Consider the following 19383-nt stretch of genomic DNA (forward strand, 5'->3'; position numbering starts at 1 on the left):
TAATAGATTTGCAGTGTCATGTGCAATCATCTTTTTTTATTCTACTATGTTAGAGAAATGCTTGTTTTATTCCATAAATTAAAAATAAATAAATAAATAAAATTTTAAAGACATAGTCCCTGCCTTCATTGAGGGAAACTACATGCGATCAACTATGTACATAGAGTAACTAGAAGGTTTCTGAGTCTCCTGCTATATTCACACAACACTATATGGGCCCCCACGCCAAAATGATTAACCTTAAATAATGGAGAAAGGTGATTAAATTATTAAGTAATTGACGTCATATGCATGATGGATACTAGGCCTCCTTCCACAGTCCTTCCCTGGGCATCATCCCAGGGATATCAACAGGAAATGGAGCCAAACAGAAACTGGCAACAACTTCCTGTATTCTGTTGCCTGAGATTTGGGATAAAGGAGCAGATGTGGGCAACACAGGGCAGGGGCTTCTGAGTGACTGACTGAAGCACAGCCACAGACTGCAGTGAAAATTAACCAACACATTTGCAAAACGGAAATAAAAAAAAAAAGCTAGGAGAAGGTAAACAGAGTTATCCAGAGGAGCTTAGTACTACTTTCTTTTTCCTTCAGAATTAGACTGGGTCTACAGCTGTAGGACTTTGCATGTCAATATGTATTTTAAACCAATTTGCTGAGGGATCAAGTCATAAGGCACTTCAACAACTTCCTTTGTCAGGCACAGTCCCTCCCAGGCTTTCTACCTGATTCTTCTGCTTGTTTCTCCCTGTTGCTCTGCAGCTGCTCTCTGGACTGAATTAAGTCCAGTCCAGTGAATTTGCTTCAGTCCCCTTTGCCTCAGCATATTTTTTTCTCCCACCGCACACTTTTCCAACAGTTCCTGTGGTTCTAAAGGTGTGTACTTTTGAACTTTCAATAATTTACAGTTGAGAAATATAATGGTTTTTTTCCTCTTTTCATTTTACGTCGGTGGTTGGCATTCACAGTATACCATCTTCTTTGCTGCTCAGAGCCACCTGTCTCCTCCTCTCTGACAGGCAGAAGGAAATTTACATCTTTAAAAAATGGAATTCATCCAAAGGAAGGAAGGAGAGAAAGACAGAAGGAAGAAAGGAAGGCAAGGAAAAGCAAGGAAAGGGAAGACAAAGCAAGAGAAGACAAGAGAAGGAAAAAGAAATTGCATTTCAATGAATCTATCATATGGGAGATCATGAGAGAAGGTCGGAAACAGAAGGGGACATAAACCAATGTGTAGGAATACAGTGAATATATACCCTGCTGATTCAGCAAAAGCAGTGAACAATTTCAAAAATTTACAGTCTGGGCATGAAAAAGAAACACTTTTTTATGTCAATAATCTGAATGGTGGAAAGTTTAATTGTCAGAGGAGTCAGTAATAGTTTTGGCATAGTTTTTAGAACAGTTTTATATTGGATTTGTTTAATTGTGGGGTTTAGAAATAAAATTAGATGCCATCAGATTAAGGCTTTTAATCCTTAATTAAAGTTTTTATTCTTCCAAGCTTGTCCAGTCTCAAAATTTTTGCTCTAACCAGTTTGGTTGTCATCGGTGAGGAAAGAGAAATTCTAAATCCACTTAGTTCACTTGTGTGCTCATTGCCTGAGACCAGACTACTGTCCCCTAAGAGGACACAGCTGTTACTGCCACACAGTCCTATCAGTGTGACAGGAGTTGGGCCAGGAAGAAAAAAAAAGAGATCTAAGTAGAAGAGTCACCCACTGTAGAAAGGGGTACAGGGCTCCTCAAAAAGGAAATTCCTTCCCTATTTTTAGAAGATCCTCACAAAAAAAGTTTCTGTTTTCCATAAGCTTGGTTTGGACTCAATGAATAACCTCTATCATCCCTTCTAGTTCAAACATTCCAGCATTCCAACTTGGTATGTATCCTTCTTACATTGAGTAATCTTAAAGATTTTTATGCCATTTATAATGCCTGTTATTACTCACAGGTCTGACCCTCTGCCACTGTGTTTCTGCTGAAAGTGAGACATTACTCTTAGATGGTTGACTGTTTTAGGGGGCTGCCTGATGTCCAGTAGAGGAAAGCCTTAGCATTTTGCTTCACATTATCTTGCAGACTCAAAGAATGTGAGAGCTAAAAGAGACCTTTAAAATCATTTAGTCCAACCCCTTCATTTTGCAGATGAGGAAATTGAGGCCTCGAGACATGACATTACCATTGTATTTTCTCCCTTCTTCATTTGCTACTGCCCTGCTCTCTCTCTCTCTCTCTCTCTCTCTCTCTCATGCATGCACACACACAGAACGCACATTTTTAATCCAACACCATTAATACAGAGTTCAGCCACCATCTAATTGTCACAAATTTCTCACTTTGAAGATAACAAAATCAGTCAAAGTCGGGCTCTGAAACCTGTTTCTTTGAGTGAGAAAACACACCATGGGCAAAGTTTCAATCTTAACCAGATTTTCCACAGCATAGACAGAGTCAGTGTGGTATAGGCAATGGGGTGCTGGCCTTGGAATCAGAAAGACCTGGGTTTAAATCCTATCTCAGACATTTAAACTAGCTGGGAAACCTTAAGCAAGTCACCAAGTTCTCTAAGCCTCAGTTTCCCTATCTGTAAAATGAAGACGTTAGACTCTATGACTTCTAAATTTCCTTCCAACTCTGAATCTATGATTCTATGATTATAATCCCATTTCTAATTCACACTCTAATAAAGTCTGCCCCACCTTTCTGTCCCTAGTCCTGTTCCAGAGAAGGGCTTATTAATATTCATTATGATCATTCACATTTCCATAACACTTCATTGTTTACAAAATGCTTTCTTCACAACAGCCTGTGAGGTAATTAATACTCAAATGGAAATGTAATCTTATCTGTGAATTCTCTCCAAAGATAGCATGTCTGAAGATACAGAATGACTCTTGTACATTTCACTAAAAGGGGTTCAGTCAACATAGCGGTTAAGCTTGAATTTAGATCAGCCTCCAAGTTCAGTGCTCTTTCCACTACACAATGCCACTTATCCACAATATAGCATTAGCAAGGGGCAGCTAAGTGATGCAGTGGATAGCACACCAGCCCTGGAGTCAGGAGGACCCAAGTTCAAATCTGGCCTCAGATACTTGAATTACTAGCTGTATGACCCTGGGCAAGTCACTTAACCCTTGATTGCCTTGCCAAACATAAATATATATATATATATATTATAAAATATATTTATATAAAATAAATATATACACTCATATATATGCCTTACTTTTGACTGTACCCTAAAATCGGAGAGTGCTAGAGCCACCTCAAATTGGCTCTGAAAAGTCAATTTTCAAATTTTCAGTGTATTTATACCTCAGAAATTGGAGAGAGGAAAAGTTATAAATCAGGACTTCGATTTATTGTTTTGCTGATTGCCTAGACTTAAGAAAGTGATGGAGAAAATGTTAATAGTGGGTATAAGGGTCAAAGAGTGTCTTGCCATTCTCAAAGACCCACTTATTAAACATTTACCATCACATGCCCGCACACAAACATGTTCAGAGTAGGGGATTCACGTATGCTTCATTTCCATTGTTGCTATGGACCCTTTCTCACTAAGAGCTCTTAAGATATGGGTTACATTGAAGCAGTAATGTATTTTTTTTAACCCTAGCAGTTAGCCCATTCTACCTTTCTTTCCTCCAAGCCTATTTAGACAACAGTATCTCAGAGCTATCAGGGCAGTTGGGTGACACAGTGGATAGATTTCCAGGCCTGGAGTCAGGAAGACCTGAGTTCAAATCCAGACTCAGGCACTTACTAGCTGTGTGACCCTGACCAAGTCACATAACCCTATTTGCCTCAGTTTCTTCATCTGTAAAATAAGCTGGAGAAAGAAATGGCACTTCAGTATCTCTGCCAAGAAAACCCCAAATGGGGTCATGAAGAGTCAGACATGGCTGAAACAACTGAACAACAGTGATCTCAGAGCCATAGGTGAGAGCCAGTGGTTTTAGAAAAAGATTTTACTTGTATTGAACCAATTCTTGACTATCTTGTTCACCCCATATACTCTAACCAAATTGTATAACATATATTAGATCTCAAAATGGTAGAGAAGAAAGAAATTAGCCCTTTATCTCATCCTTTACAGAGGCAAAGAGAGATGAAGTGATTTGCTCAGAACAAGTTATTGGCAGACCCAAATCTCCCATATCCCAGCCTAGTATTCCACTGTACCACAGTTCATTTTCTCTCCATTATTTGGTCTCTGTGAACATAAGCCCTGCTTGACAGTCCACAAGATAAGAAGTAAACTCAGAGCTCAAAATTTTAAAAGAGACCCTTACAGAGATTCATGGTTTCCTGACCCCCTATGTTGTCTGATGCCCAGTGAGGTTAGGAGAACCCAACTTTACATCTTCTATCACCAGATTTTAAAATGCTGGAGGAAAGGGGGAAGGGGAGAAGGGAAAAGTCACTAGTAACAGTGAAAGGAAGACTGCTCTGGGGCTGAAAGCCAGGAAGGGAGACGTCAAGGGGAGTCTCAGCATCATTGAAAAACGTCCTTGTATCCATATGTGCACCAAGGACTGTCATTCTGATCTATATTTAGTTCCAACAACACACACTACATGACTCAATATAAAAAAATAAACAACATCCTTTCTATAGATTGAATAATGTCTAATGCATTACTATTTCTCAAATATACATAGGTGCTATTTTGATTAAAATAGCACTATTCATTTTTAAAAGCATTACTAAGAAAGGTCTCATATTTATAAAATTTTTCATTGCAGCACTTTAGGAGAGAGCAAAGAGCTAGAAACAAAAGTAGGGAACTATAAACTGGGAAACGACTAAACAAACTGAATCATGAATTTAATGGAATAGTACCATGTTTTTAAAGTCAAAGGATATGAAGAATTCAGAGAAACATGGGGAGATTTGTGTGAACTGATGCAAAGTTAAATAAATAAGCAGAACCAGGAAAATAATATACACTATGACTACAACAATGTAAGTTGAAATAATAATGAAATGAAACCCAATGTCATATACGTTTAGTGACCAAGATTGGCCTCAGAGTAGAGCTGAAAATTTGAACTTGCTTTCCTTCATCACAGAGGAAAAAGACTACAAAAATAGAATATTGCGTACATTATCAGATGCATTTGATGTCTTGTTCAGGTTTGCTGAACTATTTTTTTTTTGTTTTCAATTCTTTGTTACAAAGAAAGATTTCCTGCATAGGGCATAGGAGACAGATAAACTTGAAAATGTAAATGATATAAAAACAAAAGATTTTTTTTTACAAAAGCATTACAGAATTTGCAGTAGTTTTCTTTATTATCTATTCTCTCAATCAACAGATATTAACAATATAACTACAGAATGTCCCAAAAGTCTAGGACTTTTGTACTATCTGTACTCTCATGTGGCAGTCAGTAACCCTTTTTTGCATTAAAAAAGAGTTCCTCAAAGGAAGAAAGAATTCTATAAAAAAAATTACTCACCTCTTAATTTGCAAGAGCAAAGAATTAAAAACACCTTCTATGTCTAATAATTAGGCAACAGATGAATGAATTATGGTATATTCATGTAATAGAATATTATGGCATCATGAAATAAATATGAAGAATATAAAAAAACACAGAAATTCATATATGAAATGATATAAAGAGATTTAACAGAACCAGAAGTATATAGACATTGGCTACAACTATATCAAAAGAAAAAAGGCAAAGATAAAAGAACCTAAGAAGTACACAACAAACTTTTTTTGTCCTACTTTGTTCATTACTAAGTGTTTAATATAAGATTTGCTCATTATTTCTCTACTAGAATATTTGTTTATAACATGGTAATCAGTCTTTAAATTTTTTTTTTACTGTTAAGGGGAAAGTAGCCTCATATTTGAAAAGTTGGAACCCCATCTTCTGCATTACGCCTTTCCTGGTCCATCCATTCCCCCATGCCTCTTACTTCCGAAATTACTTTCCACTTATACTGTATATATCTTATATGTAGAACTTTTATGTTATATTCCCTGTTAGAATGTCAATTCCTTGGGGGCAGGAACGGTGTATTTGCCTTTCTTTGTATCCTCAGCACTTAGTACAGTACCTGGAACATAGTAAACACTTTATAAAGACTTGTTGAGTGAGTCACTGCACTGCAGTAGAAACAAACAGCACCTTTCTCATTGGTTACTTAGATTCCACCTACTTAGCAGCCTTCACTCAATGGCCAAGTCTATAGGCTTCCATGGACAGTCCATTCTAGAATATGTGTTCTTTCCCCAGCCATGCTCAGGTTTCCTCTGTGAGTTTACTAAGCACATGTGGCTTGTGCAGGAGACTGTAGCTTAGAAAAGGAAGCCTACCCCCCAAAAATAGCCATATGGCAAAACCCATAAATGTGGTACCTAAGTCATAAAGTACAAAAGAAAATATTTAGGATACCCTTTTATAATTTATGTTTAAAGCAGACACAAGACACTTGTGCAGATGCTACAGGTACTTTGCATATAATCCTTTTCTCCCAGCAATTTCATATGGGGTAAGACCAGCAGCTCCTCTCCTGTGAACATTTTCACAGTCCTATCTCATGAATTAATGTTGCCAGTATGTTAGGTGGCACAGTGGATAGAGCGCCAGGCCTAGAGTCAGGAAGACTCATCTTCCTGAGTTCAAATCTGGCCTCAAACACTTACTAGTTGTGTGACCCTAGGCAAGCCACTTCACCCTGTTTGCCTCTGTTTCCTCATCTGTAAAATGAACTGGAGAAGGAAATGGCAAACCATGCCATTATTTTTGCCAAGAAAACCCCAAATGAGGTCACAAAGAGTCAGACCTGACTGAAACAATTGAACAACAAACAAAAAACGCTCATGCCAGCAAAGTGGAAGGACTCCATCTAACTAGGTTATATGGCTACCAGTGATATTAACCACTAGTCAAGATGGCAAAGGACTCAGATAAGGGCTGCTCAGACCAGCATTACAAGGCTGGTAGATTGGGGAATGTTATAGACCTAGTTCACCTAGATTTCACAAAAGTATTTGACAAAATCTCCCATATTATCCTTGTGAACAAGGCAAAGCTATACTACAGCTTAGATGAATTTGGAAACAGTTGAATAATTACACTCAGAGTTATAATAATCACTTTGAGTTATTATTATTATAACCATACATCATATAATAATATGACAATAACTAGCAGTTTTCAGCACTTTAAAATTTGCAAAGTGCTTTACCTATGATAGCTAATCCTCACAATAACTCTGTTAGAGAAATGGCATCCCCATTTTACAGGTGAGGAAACTGAGGCTGAGAGAGCCTAAGTGACTTGCCCAGGGTCACATAGCTATTAAGTGTCTAAGGCAGGATTTGAACTCATCATTCTGATTCCAGTTCCAACTGTCTATTGATTATACCATATAGTTACCTTGAGTTGTCCTTAATAGGTCAATGTCAACATAGAGAAAGGTCTCTTTTGAAGTATGCCAGAAATACATTCTTGGCCCTGTTTGTTTAATATCCTTAACAGTGACTCAAATCAGGGCAAAAAATGTGATGCTTATCAAATCTGCAGATAATACAAAACTAGAAAAATAGCTAATACAACATGACAGGCAGAATCCAATAAGATTTCAAAAGCCTAGTTTGATAGTCTAAACCTAATAGGATAAAATATGTTAGAGATAAATGCAAGATCCTATGTTTGCCTAAAAAAAATTCTTCACAAATGCAAGATGGAGGTGATATGAACTAAACAATTATTCATATGAAAAAGATATAAGGATTTTCACAGACTTTGAGCTTAATGTGTCAATAATGTAATGAATGAACAAATGAATGAATGAAAACTATTTATTAAGCACTTATTATGTGCCAAGCACTGTGCTAAATACTAGGGGTATAACTACAAGGAAAAGTGAAATAGTCTCTAGCCTCCAGCTTACATTCTATTAGGACAGAACAAAGGGGCAGAGCCAAGATGGCCAACTAAAAGCAGTGACTTGCTTGAGCTCTCCCCCAAACCCCTCCAAATACCTGTAAAAATGGCTCTAAACAAATTCTAGAGCAGCAGGACCCACTAAAAGCCAGAGTGAAACAAATTTCCAACCCAAGACAACCTGGATAGTTGATTAGAAAGGTCTATCATGTTGGGCTGGGAGAAGAATGTAGTTCAGCATAGGTGCACATGCAAAGACCAGACCTCAGTGAACCTGGAGCAGGTCTCAAGGGACTGAATCACAGCAGCTGTGGCAGTTTCCAGACTTCTCAAACCCACAAATGTCAAAAACAACTTAGAAAGTCAGTGGGAAAAGTCTGTTGACCATGGTGAGGGAGAAGTTTGGTCCAAGCCCCAGTCCAGGCACAGCTTTGAGGCTGTGGTTACTTCTGGAGCTTCTGGCCCACAGACTGAGGGGGAATTGAGATCAGAGAGGGATTACAGGGATTGCTTTGCTGGTGCAGAGGCAGGATTCTTTTGCTTTTCTTATTTTTGGATCTGGGTCACAGTTTTGGGTGGTGATGCTGGGGCGAGGTAGAGTGGTAGCATGGCAGAGCTTGTAGTGGTGATGGAGAAGGAATCCTCCTCACAGTTCCAAGGCAGAAAAGAGCACTTGGGGTCACTCATAGACCAGAGCACAGGCCAGGAAAGAAGTAAACACCTCGCCCTTGATCATACCACCTTGGAAGAACTGAAAACTTATAGGTCCCTAGAAGTATTTCTGAAATCAACTGCACAAAACCCATGAAGCTTGGGGCAGTACATTCTCCACACTGGAAGCAGACCCCTACCTTAACAAAGAGTTTGTAACTCAAGTAATTGGCTGGGATCATGAGCAAACTGCACAAAAAAAGCCACCCATAGAATCTTTCTTTGATGACAAAGAAGATCAAATCATACAACCAGAAGAAGACATCAAAGCCAAGGTTCCTACATCCAAAGCCTCCCAGAAAAATATGAATCAGTCCCAGGCCATGGAAGAATTCGAAAAGGATTTTGAGAAGCAAGTAAGAGAAATGGAGGGAAAACTGGGAAGAGAAATGAGAGTGATGCAAGAAAATCATGAAAAACTAGTCAACAGCTTGCTAAAGGAGACCCAAAAAAAATACTGAAGAAAATAACACTTTAAAAATAGCCTAACCCAAATGGCAAAAGAAGTCCAAGAAGCCAATGAGGAGAAGAATGCCTTCAAAAGCAGAATTGGGCAAATGGAAAAGGAAGTCCAAAAGCTTAATGAAGAAAATACTTCCTTAAAAATTAGAATGGAGCAATTGGAAGCTCGTGACTTTATGAGAAATCAAGACATTGTAAAACAAAACCAAAAGAATGAAAAAATAGAAGACAATGTGGAATATCTCATTGGAAAAAAACAACTGACCTGGAAAATAGATCCAGAAGAGATAATTTAAAAATTATTAGAGGATCTGAAAGCCATGATAAAAAAAAGAGCCTAGACAACATCTTTCAAGAAATTATCAAGGAAAACTGCCCTGATATTCTAGAACCAGAGGGTAAAATAGAAATGGAAAGAATCCACCGACCACCTCCTGAAAGAGATCCTCAAAGGAAAACTGCTAGGAATATTGTAGCCAAATTCCAGAGTTCCCAGGTCAAGGAGAAAATATTGCAAGCAGCCAGAAAGAAACAATCCAAGTATTGTGGAAACACAATCAGGATAACACAGGATTTAGCAGCTTCTACCTTAAGGGACTGCAGGGCTTGGAATATGATATTCTAGAGGGCAAAGGAGATAGGATTACAGCCAAGAATCACCTACCCAGCAAAACTGAGTATAATCCTTCAGGGGAAAAGTAGACATTCAGTGAAATAGAGGACTTTCAAGCATTCCTGATGAAAAGACCAGAGTTGAATAGAAAATTCAACTTTTGAATACAAGACTCAAGAGAAGCATGAAGAGGTAAACAGGAAAGAGAAATCATAAGGGACTTATTAAGGTTGAACTGTTTACATTCCTACATGGAAAGATGATATTTGTAACTCATGAGACCTTTGTCAGTATTAGGGTAGTTGGAGGGAAAAAAAATTATATATATGGATAGATTGATAGATAGAGGGCACAGGGTGAGTTGAAGATGAATAGGTAATATCAGGAGAATAAAATTAAGGGGTGAAAGAGGATTATACTGGAAGAAGGAGAAAGGGAGAGGTAGAATGGGGTAAATTATCTCACATAAAATAGATAAGAAAAGGCTTTTATAGTGGAGGGAAGTGGGGGAAGGTGAGAGGGAATGAGTGAATCTTATTCTCATCGGATTTGGCTTAAGGAGGGAATAACATACACACTCAATTGGGTATGGAAATCTATCTTACCATACAGGAAAATAGGGGAGAAGGGAATAAGAGAGCAGGGGGATGACAGAGGTGAGGGCAGATTGGGGGAGGGGGTAATCAGAAGCAAACACTTCTGAGGAAAGAGGATCAAAAGAGAGAGTAGAATAAATGGGGGGCAGGATAGGATGAAGGGAAATATAGTTAGTTTTCCACAGCATGACCACTATGGAAGTGTTTTGCATGACTACACAAGTATAACCTGTAACAAGTTGCTTACCTTCTCAATGAGGGTGGGTGGGGAGGGAGGAAAGGAGAAAATTTGGAACGCGAAGTTTTAAAAACAAATGTTAAAAATTGTTTTCACATGCAACTGGGAAATAAGATCTACAGGCAATGGGGTATAGAAATCCAGAAGAGGAAGGGGATAAGAGAAAATGGGGGAGATAGAAGGGAGGATAGATTAGGAGAAAGGTATTCAGAATACACACTGTCTTGGGGTTGTGGGAGGCACAAGATGGGGAGAAAATTTTGAACTCAAAATTTTGTAGAAGTGAATGTTGAAAACTAAAAATAAATAAATTAATGAATCTTTAAAAAAAACAAAACAGAGCAACACATATCGAAGAGTGGTGGCCTGGGAAGGACTGTTGGTCTGGGAAATTTCAGGAATGATCAATGGAATCATAGGGAAGTTGACTGACACTCCTCTTTCCAGAGGCAGTGGTAGTATTCACTCAATTATGGTTGCCCTGAGTAAGAAGTAGAAAGCAAGGCAAGGATGAGAAAAGTAGGACAGGTGGTAGAAAGAGAGCCAGGGTGATTTGCTCCACCATGCTAGTCTGGGGTCTAGGAATGGCTGAATAGAAGGATCCATGTGAATTTACACTCATTCACCAACCAATCAGCATAGCATGGCCCTAGGGTTCCCAAAATCCAATCTGTATCAATAGAAGCTCAATGTCCAGAGCACAGGAGGTAATAGTCTCATTCTACTCCACCATGATCTAATAATCTCTAAAATACTGTGTTCATCTGAAAGGACTACATTTTTGGAAAGACACTGACTAGCTTGAGGGTTCCAAAGAAAGGTAATGAGGATGGCAAAGGGCCTTAAGACTGTGTCATATAATCACTTATCAAAGGAATTGGGAATATTTAGACTAGAGAAGAAAAGACTTAAGGAAGAGATGATAACTATCTCCAAATATATGGAGGGTCATCAGGTGGAAAAGGGACTGAACTTAGGGATCATAAGAACCAGATCTGGATCTAGAACAGATTTCAAAGGCCATTGAATCCAAACCCCCCTCATTTTACAGATGAGGGAACTGAGCCCCAGGAAACTTACACAGGTAGTAAGTATATCAGAGACTTGTTCTTCATGGATGCAAAGGAGAAAACTAAAAGGAATTATTGAAAGTTTCAGGGAGGCAGATTTTGACTCACTATAAGGAAGAAAAAAAGCATCCTAACAATTAGAGCAGCCTAAGAGACTTCATTAATTATTTAATATTTATTACTAATTAGGCTGCCTTGGGAGTTGGGTTTCTCCTCACCAGAGGTCTTCCAACAGAGACTGTTTGTTAGGAATGTTGTAGAGGGTATTCCTTTAAAGATTCTGGTTAGACTAGATAACCTCTGATGCCCCTTCTAGCCCTGAAATTCTGGGATTCTGCTACCTCACCTTGAGGAAGTTTCAGATCATTTCTACAAACCATCAAACATTTGCATTACCCAATGGCTTACCCTAGTCACTCTCTGCATCAAAAGCTGGTTAAGCAGATGAACTATTTTCTCTGCAATTGAAAAGCTTCAGCACCCATAAGTACTGGAATATACAATACTCACCCTTTCACTTCCATGGGAATCCTTTTTCTTTAGGGTAAAAACATGGAGTTTGCCCTGATGTTCTACTTTCAATAGGATAGGCATCTTTGAGAATTGCACTGGATAGACAGCATGTTGTTGTGGGAAGTATGTTGCAGCTGGAGTCACCAAACAACTACGTTCCTAACCTCATTAGTTGTGTTACCACAAGCAAATCCTCTAACCTCTCTGAATCTATTTCCTCATCTATAGAATGAGAATAATGGCAATATCTCTTTTTACCTACCTCATAGGTCTTTTTGGGGATCAAATGAGATAATATTCCTAAGTCATTTGAGAAACCTTGAGCTGCCATATAAATGTTAACTACTATTTTGCTCAAAAACTGCCAGGAAAATTTGAGGGCATTTGGAAGGACTGCAGAAACCTTGGTATAAAAAAATTATGTGACTGACAAAGGTCATCTTCTCCACCCTTCTACATTCAGAGAAGACTATGCTCAAGTCATGCCACATCGATAGGACTTACCCTGCTCCAGGGTCTATTTCTCCTGAAGTTCAGGCAACTATCTTTCCACGTATGTAAAATTAATCTCTCTATCTAGTATTAATACACAAATATTATTCTCTTGTTCAGACATCAGTAAAAAAAAAAAATCAACCCAGAACAAGGTGAAGTGAGACAGAGAATACTGAGAGGGAAGAAAAGTTCAAGCCAAAAAAAAAAATCTCAGAACCCTCCTACAGCCAAGTCCAAAATCCATTCAGAGTCAGCTCAAAAGGATTAGACTATGAAAAGCCCAGGGAGAATAGAGAAGAAATAAGCTAAATCAGGCACCATGTCCAATTCTTACTGAGTTATTAAAGAATCGTAGCATGTTACAGATGGAAGGAAACTTTCCAGGTCACTTAGTCCAATTTTCTCATTTTACTGATGAGGAAACTGAGGACCAGGAAGAGCAAGTAACTTCTCTGATGTCACATAGCTTATTAGTAGCAGAGCCAAGAATAGAGTTTGGGTTTCCTGACTCCTAGACCAGTGCTCTTTCTTTTTGTCTCTTTTTTAAAGTTTTGTTGCTGTGTTTTGTTTTCACAGTATTAACATTTACAGATCACCCCCACTCTTGTAACAAAGTAAAACAGCTAAGTAAAACTAACAATATAGTGATCTCATCTGAAAGCACATTCCACATCTGTAGCACACCCTCCAACTCTTTATTTTTATTTTTAAAAAATTTAATCAACAAACATTTACCCTCTTTCCCACCTCCCACTTTATTGGGAAAAATGGGGAAGGAAAAACAAATTTATCATAACAAATACGTATAGTCAAGCAAAATCAGTTCCCTCATTGGTCATTCACAGACACACATACATATATGTACACATTTACATACATATACATGTGTGTGCATGTTTGTATGCATGCATTGGCATATAGCCAATTGCCCTCTCTTGGCACGTAGACATGTATGTATGTATGTATGTATGTATATATGTATGTGTCATTCTGTACCTTAAATCTATCAACTCTCAGGAGGTAGATAGTATATTTCACCCTTGGTCCTCCTGAATCATCAATCATCATTGGATCGATCACAGTTCTTACAGTTTTTAAAGTTGTTCGAATTTATAGTGTTGTTGTTACTTTATCAGTTGTACTCTTGGTTCTGGTCATTTCTTTCTCTATCACTTCATGAAAGTCTTCAGGATTGTTTGTTTTTGTAATATTAATGTTATAATACAAATTATTCTTCAGGTTTTGCACACCTCACTCTGCAACTGTTCGTGTCTTTCCATATCTCTTTGAATTCATCTATTTCCTCATTTCTTACAACTTCATAGTACTCCATCATATTCATATATCACAACTTATTCCATGTTCCTTCCCATTTCACCATATTGCTTCTTAAGAGAAGATATTTCTGAAAACTGAAAGGAAAAAAAAAATTTAAGAGGAAGTTTAACCAAAAGATGCATAGGAAGAACCCAAAGTAGCCAAATAAAATATACATCTTTTACAGAATGAAAAGATGCAAGTGAGAATATCAAGGATATAGTACATTTGTACAGTCTATTAGTCCAGAAAGGAAAATGTCAAGCCATTATCTGCTCCCTGCATGGTCTCCTTCCGTAGAGAATGGACAGATCATAAAGGGACCAGAAGGAAAAATTAAATGGTTAAGATTCCCACTGCCAGAGAAACCTGCTCTGTTCCAGGCACATTCACTGCCAGCAGAAGGCCCCTGAGGGTGCAGGAGGAAAAGTGAAAGGGAATGTGCCAGGAAGCAACGAATCCATCTCCAGAGTCGGAATGGAGGCCAAAACCTGGGATTTGGAGGAGAGACGCCAGAGTTCAGGGAGTGAAGGGCTGAGGAGAGGAGCCCAGGCCCAGTACTGGGCTCACTGCAGGAATCTAGTCCAGGATCTTCACAATTCATCCCTCTATGAGCACAAGTCTTCTCCAATTCACAAGGGAAAGAGTTCCCTGTGCTTACTCCGCACAGACAGTGCTCCTAGAGAGCACGCAGATGGCTTTGGTTTAATTCGAACCTAAATCACATTTCAAAGAATGTAACTCAGTCTTACAAAAAAGGAGACTGGAAATGCATTGCATGCACAATTCTTCCACTTCCCCCACCCCAGCAACTTCACAATTCTCCATTTGAGATTTTTCACATGTGTATGAAGGCCCCCTTTGAAAAATAAACAACTATAGATCAGTCAAGAAAACGGATGCCAAAAAATGAATAAGGCATCCCACATTTACTAGGATCAAAGCTTCATATTATAAATTTCGCACACTTGTAATTGTTGCCCAAGTCCTATTGGATTTATTCCATCCCACCCCCTAGGCATCCCAGTTTTATAGGGATTAATCACTGAACCAAATGGTGGTGGAAACGATAGCAGTTTGCTCTGAGAAGGCTGGCTGTCTAACTCCTAAATTATTTGCATATCATTTATTGACTTGCCCCCTAATGAGACCGAAGAAGTTCAGCGTTCCAGAGGGCTCCCCTGCCACGAACAGGGTTATAACACTATGTGTCATCAGTTGGACGGCTCTCACTCTTCACCACCCTAGCCATCCAAGAACAAAAAGAGAGATTTTCTCATCAGACACCATGCTTCTGGATCTCAGCCTATCCCTGACCTTCTCTAATTCCCTTTCTACTGTCCTATCTTTTGCAGGTCTGCACATATCAATTGTTCAAATGTCACAGCTAAAATTTCCTACAATATGAGTAAATTTAGGAGCACAAAATGTATTTTAATAATGAAATCGTATGTTAATACAGCACGTTACAGCTTATAAAATGCTTGAACTATGAAATAGGTAATATAAATATTGCCTCCACTTTATATATGAGTAAACTGAGTCTTAGAAAGCTTAACTTGCCCACGTCAAGTCAGAGCCAAAATTCAAACTCATAACTTTGGGCTTCAAGACCAATTTTATTTCTATACTACTGTTCACACACAGTTCAGTTAAACCACTCATATCATTTCACACTTTAAAGATCCAGGACTGCTAAGCCATAACTCCTATAATTTGCCAGGGTGTGGGGACTATGATGCCTACATGAACACATCAATCAAGTCAATAGATATCTTGTCTAAGCAATGCACTACTAACACGATTTGTTTTATTTCCTAGACTATTATTCTGATTTTTCAGGTCTGCTAAGTGGTCTTCTCTTGGTTTCATACTACAGTTTAACTCATCACAGATTCTCACTTGTGACTAATCTTCCTTCTTCTCCTAAAGTTCCCCTTACTTGCACTTGTACATAAGTAACAATAGAAGGTAGGGACCTGAACTGTGATTTCATTGATAATATACTCCTAGATGAGTAAACTCACTCTACCCACACAGATCAGCATCTTACTCTGCAACTTAGAGAGTTGTCTACAGTCAAGTAGGAGGGCAGGCAGGTAGCCTAGTGGATAGAGGACCCAGCCTGGAGTCAGGAAGACCTGAGTTCAAATCAACCTCAGATACTTCTTAGTTGTGTGACTGTTTGCCTCAGTTTCCTCATCTCTAAAATGAGCTAGAGAAGGAAATGGCAAACAACTCCAGTGTCTTTGCCAAGAAAACCCCAAATGGGCTCACCAAGAGTCAGACATGACTAAAAAATGACTGAATAATAAGGGGCACTGATAGGTTGAGTGACTCTTTTAGAGTCACATGGTTAGTTGGACTAAACTTGAACCTAGTTCTTTTTAACCCTAAGTTCAGCTTGACACATAGACCATAACTACACTACCATGTTTCTCATGTAAGCTACTAAATTCTCATATGAGCTACCTTCATCTGTAACATGAGTCTATATACCAGCTTCACTTACCTAATTGACAATAGACCACAGTGTACCCCCATTTTGTACTCCATTATATACAAGATCTGGAGCTGATTATGAATCAGATCATGAGCTTCTTATTGCAAAATTCAGACTTAAATTGAAGAAAGCAGGAAAACCATTAGACCATATAGATATGACCTAAATAACATCCCTTATGAATATAAAGTGGGGGTGATGAATAGATTTAAGGGATTAGATCTGGTAGATAAAATATCTGGAAAACTATATACAGAGGTTTGCAATAGTGTACAGAAGGCAGCAACAAAAAGCATTCCAAGGAAAAAGAAGAGCAAGAAAGCAAAATGGCTGTCTGGTGAGGCTTTACAGATAGCTAAAGAGAGAATAAAAGGGAAAGGAGAAAAGAAAAGATATATTCAACTGAATGCAGAATTCCAGAGACTAGCAAGGAAAGCTAAGAAGGTTTTCTTAATGAGCAGTGCAAAGGAATAAAAGCAATAGAATGCAAAAGACAAGAGATCTTTCAAGAAAATACAGATATCAATGGAAGGTTTCATGCAAAAATGGACATGATAATAAATAAAAATGGTAGGGATTTAGCAGAAGCAGAAGAGATTAAGAAGAGGTAGCAAGAACACACAAAAGAACTATATAAGAAAGATCTTAACATCACCAATAAGCAGGATGATATGGTTACTGATGTAGAGCCAGACATCCTGAAGAATGAAGTCAAGTGGGCCTTAGGAAACATTGGTAACAATAAGGCTAGTGGAGGTGATGGAATTCCAGCTGAGTTCATTAAAATCCCTAAAAGGTGATGTTTAAGTGCTGCACTCAATATGCCAACAAATTTGGAAAACTCAACAGTGGCCACTGGATTAAAAAAGATAAGTTTATATCCCAATCCTAAAGAAGGGCAATACCAAGAAATGTCCAAATTACCAAACAGTTGTGCTCACTTCACATACCCGCCAGGTTTTGCTTAAGATTCTGTAAGGTAGGCTTCAACAATACGTGAACCAAGAATTGCCAGAAGAGCAGGCTGGTTTTAAAAGAAGCAGAGGAACTAGAGACCAAATCGCCAACATTCCCTAGATTATGGAGAAAGCAAGGTAGTTCCAGAAAAACATCTACTTCTATTTCATTGACTACATTAAAACCTTTGATTGTGTGGATCACAACAAAATGTGGCAAGTCCTGAAAGAGATGGGAGTATCAGATCATCTTACTTGTCTCCTGAGAAACCTCTATGTGGGCCAAGAAGCAACAGTTAGAATTAAACAGAGAACTACTGATTGCTTTAACATGAGTACGACAAGGCTGTATATTGTCACCTTATTTATTTAACTTATATGCAGAGTACATCATATGGAATGCCAGGCTGGATGAATCAAAAGCTGGAATTAAGGTTGCTGGTAGGAATATCAACAACCTCAGATATGCAAATGATACCACTCTGATGGCAGAAAGTGAAGAAAAATTAAGCCTCTTGATGAGGAGAATGTAAAAGCTGGCTTGAAGCTTAAGATAAAAAAAACTAAGATCTTGGCAACTGGCCCCATAACTTCCTGGCAAATAGAGGGAGAAGAAATGGAAACAGCACCAGATTTTATATTATTGCGCTCAACGATCACCACAGACAGCAACTACAGTTATGAAATTAAATGACACTTGCTCCCTGGAAGGAGAGCTGTGGCAAATCTGGACAGCACACTAAAAAGCAAAGACATCTTGCCAACAAAGGTTCATAAAGTTAAAGCTATAGTTTTTCCAATAGCAATGTATAGCTGTGAGAATTGGACTATAAGGAAAGCTGAGTGCCATAGAATTGACATTTTTTAATTGTGATGCTGGAGAAGATTTTTGAGAGTCCATTGGACAGTGAGGAGATCAAATCAGTCAATATTTAAAGAAATTAATTCAGACTAATCACTGGAAGGTCAAATACTAAAGCTGAAGCTTAACTACTTTGGCCACATAATGAGAATACAGGACTCATTGGAAAAGTTCCTGATGTTAAGAAAATTGAAGGCAAAAGAAAAACAGGATGGCAGAGAATGAGATGGATAAATAGTATCATGGAAACGATGAAATGAACTTGGACAGGCTTTGAGAGATAATAGATGATAGAAGGGACTGGCATGCCATGGTCCATGGAGTCATGAAGAATCAGAAATGACTGAACAACAGTACCCCATTTAACCCATACTCAGCTGCCATCTCCTGGTCAATGAAGTGGTTGCTGGACAATTTAACCCCTCCTTTGCCATCCACTGCCTCCATTGTACTATATTCAAGGCACATAGCTCAGATGTAAGTGCTAATCAGTCATTACAGGCATTCTCTATTATTAATCCCTTTTCATTTACTAGTTATCTTCTCCAAACCTTCTTTCAGCATTCTTGTTTTTCTAGCTAGCCCACCTTTCTTTATATTCCTAGCACTTAGCACAGTTCCTGGTACATATTAGGAGATTAATAACTAATTAACCTCACTGTTCCTTCCTAGTCATAAATGGAACCTCTTTCCTCCTCCCCCCCACCATATTTGGTATCTCAATGAACAATATTCTCTTCTGTTAGGAGTTCAGGTGCTCTTCTCTTTAACCTCAATTTGGAACTATTAGCCATGTAGTCATCTCCTTTACCAATGTGTCTAGTTGCCAACCAATTCCCATCTTATAAATCTTGGCTTTTTATAGCTTCTCCCTATCCTGTGATATAAACCCTCTTCACAAATTGTTCCTAACTCTCAAATTTTTAATTGTGTCTTCTATCACCTTCCTTCTTTTTTCTATCTGCCCTTGGTTGGTTGGTTGGTTGGTTGGTATCCTTTGTTCTTGAAGAGGATCAAAATAACATCACTATGTTGGGGTCAAGGTACAGTGTGTCCAACTGTGGCTGATCAGACCAATATGAGCTCAGAATTCTTTACCACAGGTTGAGCACAAATAGTCCGTAAGATCATTTGGAA

This window comes from Vombatus ursinus, unplaced genomic scaffold, assembly GCF_900497805.2.
Source record: "Vombatus ursinus unplaced genomic scaffold, bare-nosed wombat genome assembly UNPS02014832.1, whole genome shotgun sequence".
Lineage (NCBI taxonomy): Eukaryota > Metazoa > Chordata > Mammalia > Diprotodontia > Vombatidae > Vombatus > Vombatus ursinus.